At 44.4% G+C, this 7,878-nt stretch overlaps 1 protein-coding gene across 2 annotated transcripts in view; it reads right to left on the reverse strand.

Annotated features, from left to right (window-relative positions):
- Positions 1 to 4,253, reverse strand: part of BFAR (bifunctional apoptosis regulator) — a 28,040-nt gene extending 23,787 nt beyond the window's left edge. The window contains exon 1 of one of the 2 annotated variants that reach the window (XM_045993951.1): positions 4,116 to 4,253. The gene's annotated coding sequence lies outside the window, so the exon portion shown is untranslated. Of the gene's footprint in view, positions 1 to 4,092 lie in introns of both variants that reach the window. The other variant, XM_045993950.1, reaches the window with a different exon arrangement.
- Positions 4,254 to 7,878: the final 3,625 nt, after the last annotated feature.

Consider the following 7,878-nt stretch of genomic DNA (forward strand, 5'->3'; position numbering starts at 1 on the left):
AATCTGCATTGGATTTATCAGAAAAGAAGCCATTCATTCTGAGTTGAAGTGGAGAATTTTTTCCCTTAGCTTATAAAGATTTCACGTTAATGACTGTTAACTCCTTAAAAGTTATCATCTTCAGGGACGCCTGGGTGGCTCAGTCAGTTAAGCCACTTGCGTTCCGCTCAGGTCATAATCCCAGGGTCCAAGGATTGAGTCCCGCATCAGGCTCCTTGCTCAGCAGGGAGCCTGCTTCTCTGCCTCTACCTGCATTTGCTCTCTGTCTCTCTCACTGACAAATAAATAAGTAAATAAAATCTTTAAAAAGTTATAATCTTCAAACTGCTTTGTTCCATGGTAGATAATTACCTCTTTATTCAACAAAACGTTCTAATGATAGTACATACCTAATGTTTTAGGAATAATCCTTTGGAGGGCTAATTTATTGGAATTCCAGCCTGAAAATATGATCTCAGTCATTTCTTAGCAAAGACGTCTCACTGCAAGAATACAAACATTCTGGCTTCATATGGGCCTTTACTTAGGCTATTTATTTCTTTTCATTACATGTTACGTGGCAACAAAGAATAATGACAACTGCTAATATTTACCGAGTCCCTATAATGTGAAAGGTAATCCTATGAGATAAATATTACTCTCATCTCCACTTCACAGATGAGAAAATGAAGGCCTCATTAACACAGGGCAGAGCCAGGTGCTGAATCATGGTCTGAGTTAAAGTCTGACCTCATAACACTACATTATTTCAACAAAGTAGTCAGTAATCGTTACTGGTTCAAAGGACTAATTTGCTCCTTTATGCTGCTGCTGCCAAGCTGAGAAGTCCAAACTGAGGGAAATACACTAGGATATGACAACACTGCATTCTGGAACATCAACTCCGGCTCATGGCTGTTAGGGTGAGCTTGAGTTTCCATGAGATAAATAAGCAGGAACAGTCACAACAGAAATAGGGTGAGAGGGGCGCTGGCTTGCTCAGTCAGAAGAGCATGTGACTCCAGATCCCAGGATCATGAGTTCCAGCCCCATGCTGGGTGTAGAGATCACTTAAGTAAATAAACAAACTTTAAAAAAAGAAAGAAACAAACAAAGAGGTGTGCTTCTGGGGACACCATTATAAACACTGGCAGAATACTACAGACATTTTAAACGCAAAGAGAGTGACTGCATACATCTAGTGACTATGAAATAATAATAATAAAAAAGTGTCCAAATGTAAGCAAGGCCAGGGGCAGAAATGGCAATAAAAAGAGAATATTATGTGCATTTCTTGTAGGAGGCAGAAACTGGCGTTCATTACTACAAGAGAAGCATTTCTGGGCTCTTACCATATCAACTCTCATCCAGAAGATTTTCTTTTCAGAGGAGTCAGAAATTACTAGGGGAAAGGTAGTTAGCTAGCTCACAGGAGGTTGACTTGCTGCCTGGACTTGGAGGCTGCATGATTTACTGCTCCTGAGCGGTGCTGGGCAGGAGAACATACTGACAGGTGCCCTGGCTCTCCATGAGACGCTTTTGTTTCTGTTACGGGCATATACTCAATGACCTGTCCTGTGTTAAATGCCATAGAAGTCCAATAACGTGATTTAAAAAAAAAAAAACTGATTTGTGAGCATACTTCAATTATCAGTTTGAGTAGTCTTTCACTCTCCCATCAAATCCTGAGCTCGAGATCAGGTATCAAGCTACACAATTCTCTCATCGTTCCTGAAGTAGCTGGCACAAAGACAGGTTCTGGATATTTTAGATGGAAATCAAATCAACATGTATCCGACTCCTATGGTAGTAATTTCTTTAGAACTTCTGAAAAAAACCCCGGAAGTTTGGTGAACCTGAATAAGGATAACTGAGAGAGAGCGGTCCAGGAACATATATTTTAAACAAGTTCCTTAGGAGAGTCTTATGCACACAGAAGTTGGGGACTAGAGAGATGTTACATACTAATAAATAAATGCATATACCTAAATATATACTTCAGACAAGGTATGGGTAAGGTGTGAGCAAAATAAAAATAAAGTTTAAACAACACTTCCAATCTCATTTCCTCTTCTCTCCAATCTCTCCTCTGACCTGTGCCCGAATCAAAACTCAAGCTCATAGTTCTAAGCTTACCATTTAAGAATCTTTCTGTCCTGCCAACAAACCAATGCGACTTTTTAATGACTTTTTTTTTTTTCCCCTTAAAGCAGGCTCCATGCCCATGGTGGGGCTTGAACTCTTGACCCTGAGATTAAGAGTCCCATGCTCTGTGACTGAACGAGCCAGGAGCCCAAACACAACTTTTTAATAAGAGCACAAAGACTGGAGCCAGAATGACTGGTTTTAAATCCCAGCTCCAAAAATTCAGTGTGACTTCCAGCAAGTCACTTAATCTCTGTGCCTTAGTTTCCTCATCAAAATGGAGATATTAATACCACATTACTGAAAGGGGTGTACACAGGATTAAAAGGACATATGCACGGCACTCAGAATAGTGCCCGGCACAGAAGTTCAACATAAATGTTAGCTATTACTATTATGATAACTATCTCCTACTACTCATCTAGTCACAGATGACACTTTGGTCCCATCTCTTAATTCCTGCTCTTTAGGCATTTTCCCATATCACACTGTTCCCGGTCATCTGTAATGCAGCTCCACACCATCACTGGGTCGAAGGTGTTCAAATGACAAGATCCAAGTCCCCTGGCACTCGAAAGTCTTTAATGAGTAACTCTCCTCACATCCAAATCAATCCTTTCTGCCTCTGCGCATTAACATAACATTCATTTGTGTGTGTTTCTTCACCTCCCAGGCTGTAATTTCCACGGAGAGGCTTGTATACTTAAAAAGGTATGTTCTTAGGCAAAGAGAGATGTGGGTTCCAAACGGTTCACATTTATTCTTCCTGGGCCTCCTAGTTCCTATTCATATGCTCACGATACCAGTATCTACTCTGACGGAGGTTTAAACGACAAACTCTGTCCATAGGTACTCAAAGAGTCTACTGAATAGTAAGACTTACTAATAGTTGCACATACTGGGCGCCAGCCACGTTAGCAGGGTCAGCGCCGAGCACTAGAGCACACAGTTTCCCCCACAGGTTTATGGAGACAGGCAGCGAAACGCAGAACACATCAGACCCCAGACTGGCTGTTTACAAAACAGCCCTCACAAGAACAAACCAAACAACCTAACTCCGCACGTGCACTCTGCCGCGGCTCTGGGATGTGCCCCGGGAAGAGAGTAAAGCTTCTTCCTATTGGCCTTTCCGAGGATGACATCAAGACCACCCTCCAAAGGACCGACCAATGGGCTTTAGCGGGGAGGACCCAACGGCGACAGCTGAGGGCATGACAGCGTCTGGGCTCTTTTTCCCCCGCCACCAAAGTTGGGGGGGGGGCAGCCGCCCTGGGTACTGACAGGGCCTCCTGCCCCGCCAAAGATCCTGTTAGACACAATCTAAGTCTCATGTACCCCTTTTTATTTTTTTTCTTTTAAAGAAAACTCCCTTTTGCACAAGTTTCCATTAGGAGCCGTGAGCTCGGAATCACAAGAGCTGGGTTCTAGCTTAACCCCAGTGCGACTTTTGGGGTTTCATTTTCCCTTCTATGCGCGTCTGTTACCCTATTTTATAACGGGAGCAATCGCTTCGCTGTGGGGCAGGAACTGCCTCGCCCATCAGACCCGAAGTTCAGTCTATCAGGATCCTGATCAATTCCGGACGCGCGGCCAGAGGCTGCGGCAGGGGCTCCTGCGGGGTGGGCGTCCCTAAGTCCCCCTCCTCCGCGGTGTATGGAAGCCGATGCCCCCTCCCTCGCGCCCCGGGGAGGTCCTGGAGTCGCCGGCTCTGACCCTGACCCCCGAGGGGACGCAGGCGAGACCCGGCGACCGACCATGACGACGTGGTACTCTCGTGAAGGGACTGGGGGAGTTGGCCACCCGGGGGTCCGCGCCTCGTGGCCGGGACCGCGGGTGCCTAGGACCCGGGCCCGGGTGAGGAGACCCCCGCACCTCCTCTGACCCGTCTCCCATAGCCGTCTTCCACACGCAGCCCCGAAATCGAGCCTGGGCCTCCCCCATTCCCTCCCTCGCCACGCTGGGGCTTACCACTCGGCTCCTTCCCGGCCCACCTGGCCGCCCGCCGCCTCCCGGACCCCCGCGGAAGCAGAGGAGGAGGCGCCCGCTTCACTTCCGGAAGTAGCCGAGGACCGACTGCGGAGAAGCAAGCCCCCGGCCTGCGACCATAGAGGAGAAACAGCACTCTTCCAACCCTCTCAACCCCGCGACCTCCCCGCCGCCTAGAGCGCCACGCCCGGGCCGAGGACTTTGGCGCATGCGTGCCATCTCTGGTCCCGCCCTTTACTTTCCAGGGCCAGACTTAGAACCCTAGCGTTACAGCCTGAGGGTAAGGCTGGTTTCAGAGTTTGGCGGTCCCGCTAGGCTGTTTCTGTGTCGGGAGGGAACAGCTTTACCCAGAAATTCAATATTATAAGATCTCGCTGTGGTCCCCATAATTTTTTGGTTTTGACTCCGCATCTCATGCAGAAAAATCCCAGGACCTTGGCTGGAGTTTCATTTGCACTATTAAGAACTGGAAATAAAATGACTTTACCACCGTGTTTTCCTCCCAGTGTCTTGGTCCATGGAGAATTCATGCTGATTATCTGTTTTAAACCACTGGCCTGGAGGTTGATAAACTGGTCATTTGGGATGACATTTTTCTGTAGATCAAACTGGCAAAGAATTCAAAGACTGATCCTGTGCTAGTGCTGGGAGAGTGTGAACTCATTTTCTGGAGAATAATTTGGCACTAGGTGTCACCGTGTGTGTGTGTGTGTGTGTGTGTGTGTGTGTGTGTGTGTGTGTGTTTGGTAAAAGGTCCATAACATAAAATTTGGGGCGCCTGGGTGACTCAGTGGGTTAAAGCCTCTGCCTTTGGCTCTGGTCATGATCCCAGCGTCCTGGGATCCAGCCAGGCGTAGGACTCTGCCCAGCAGTGAGCCTGCTTCCCTTCCTCTCTCTGCCTACTTGAGATCTGTCTGTCAAATAAATAAATAAAACCTTAAAAAAAAAAAAGAAAAGATACATAACATAAAATTTACCATTTTAGCCATTTTTTAAGTGTACAGTTCAGTGGCATTAAGTACATTCATATGGTTGTGCAACTATCAGCAGCATCCGTCTCCAGGACTTTTTCACCTTCCCATACTGAAACTCCACACCTGTTAAACGTCTAGCCTCTGAGAACCACCATTCTACTTCCTATTTTTGTGAATCTGATAACTCTAGGTAACTTATACGGGTAGAATCACATTTTGTCTTTTTGTGACTGGCTTATTTCATTTAGCATGATATCTTCAAAGTTTATCTACCTTGTAGCATGTGTCAGAATTTCCTTCCTTTTAAAGGTTGAGTAATATTCCCTTCTAAGTATATACGACCTTTTGTTTACCTACTCATCTGTTGATGGGCACTGGGTTGCTTCCTCCCTTTGGTTATTATGAATAGGCTACTAAGAACACAGGAGTGTAAATACCCATTCAAGCTTCTCTTTTCAATGTTTTTTTTGGTATATGCCCAAAAATGGAATTGCTGCATTATATGACAATTCTATTTTTAATTTTTTGGAATTCCCATACTGTTTTCCACAGTGGCCACACCATTTTGCTCTCCCATCAACAGCATGGAAGAATTTCAGCTTCTTAACTAAGAGATGTGAAAGATTATCTCAATATGGTTTTGATTTGTATTAGTTATGTTGAGCAAATTTTCGTGTTTACTGGTCATTTGTACACCTTCTGAGGGGAAATGTTTATACAAGTCCTTTGTTTATTTTTTAATCATTTTTTGGATATTGAATTGTGGGAGTTCTTTATATATTAATGATATTAACCACTCATCAGAGATATGATTTCTCCCATTCCATGGGTTGACTTTTTACTTTTTTTTTTTAAGATTTCATTTATTTATTTGAGAGAGAGCACAAGCGGGATGAAGGGGCAGAGGGAGAGGGAGAAGCAGGCTCCCCGCTGAGTAGGAAGCTTAATGCAGGACTCCATCCCAGGATCCCAGGGTCATGACTGGAGCGGCTGCTTAACTGACTGAGCCACCCAGGCATCCCATTTTTTTTGTTGATAGAATCCTTTCATTCATGAATATTTTAAGTTTTGTTGTAGTCCCATTCATCTGTTTTTATTGTTGTTGTTGCCTGTGCTTTGGGTATCATATTTTTTAAAAATCATTGCCAAATCCAATATTATGAAGCTTTTGCCTTACGTTTTATGCTGACAATCTTACACTTTCTTGAACTCTTACGTTTAGATGTTTGATCTATTTTGAGTCAATTTTTATATGGTATAAAGGATCCAACTTCATTCTTTGCATGTGGATATCCAGTGTTCCCAGTACTATTGTTGAAAAGACTCTTCTTTTCCCATTGAATGATCTCTACATACTTGCTCTAAATCATACGTCTATTTACACAAAGGTTTATTTTGGGGGTCTCTATTTCGTTGGTTTCTAGGTCTTTCTTTATGCCAATACCACTCTGTTTTGATTACTATAGCTTTGTAGTAAGTTTCATTATTTATCTAAATTACATAGATCTTATTTAAATTATCTAAAATTATTTCAGTTACTTAAAATTAAATTTAAGTGGCCATATGTGTCTAGTACTTTCTGTATGAGACTTCTTAAGCTGCAACAAGAAGGTAGAGAAGATATTTCAAGCCTGAAGTTTGACTATCTGTATTTTTCTCTTTCCCATTCCATCTGAACTCTAGCATTCACATTCACTCTCTGTTGTTCACACTAGGGATAGTGAACATAATTAGCTAAATGTAAATTTCCATTGAATGAGGCAAAGGAAATGAACTCGTGGAGGGAATTGGTGGGGAAAATGTCCAGACTTTTATATGTTCTTTAGAGTACTTGATGCTTCCTTTCGGGGGAAAATGGTTATCCTTTTTTCCAAAGACAAACGGATTTTGTACTCCATAAATCTCAAACTAAGAGGTGTGAATGTAAGGAGAATTGTGACAAGTCCGAACTCTAATCATATCTAACACTTATTTATACAGTACTCCATAATTCACAGACATTATCTCCACTTATCTTCAGCCCTATTTAGTGGATGAGAAAATTGAGGTTTAGGAAGGTTGAATACATCCCCGACCTAATCAGTGGCAGACCTAGCCTTTGAAAGGAGGTCTTCTAAAGAACTTCAAAGTCGGCTTTTGTGAAAGATGAAAGTGAGTTCACTCACTCAACCTACGTTTACTTAGCATCTACTGTGCATCAACACCATTGTACGCTCTGAGGATCAATCATATATTCCCAACCGTCCAAACCAGCAAGATCTCGCCAGTCCCATTAGCTAGTGCGGTAGATAAAGGTCTCAGGTTTGCATGCTCCTCACCTCACTAAGTGACCCTCCTTCCCTTTCTTCTTCACCCCCCCCCCCCCACCTAAATTATTTTCACTACAGCACCGGCCTCTTTCTCTTCACAGCGCTGATTGTGTTTCCAAGTGGCAAGTTTCAATCCTGCCTGACTTTTCCTTTTTACCCCGTTAAGCTCCAACGGGGCAGGGACTTTCTCTTCTGTTCATCCCCTTATCCCCATCCGTTTCAGAGTGTCTGGCACATAATGTTGCCAGGGAATATTTGTGCACCAACTGGGTGTCAAGACACGAACATTTCTTCGGAAGTTACGGTCCCCACGTGTGGCGCAGCCAGCTAGACCGCGTCCTGGGGATTCCCACCACCACGCCCCGCCTCTGTCCCTGGAAAGAGTGAAAGGAGTCCAGCCTGGCTCCGCCCCCGCGCTGACGCAGGCTCACGTGACGCGCGCCGGCGCGCGCTGTTTCCGGAAGTCGCCGCCGTGGTCTTCGCCG

This window comes from Meles meles, chromosome 21, assembly GCF_922984935.1.
Source record: "Meles meles chromosome 21, mMelMel3.1 paternal haplotype, whole genome shotgun sequence".
NCBI lineage: Eukaryota > Metazoa > Chordata > Mammalia > Carnivora > Mustelidae > Meles > Meles meles.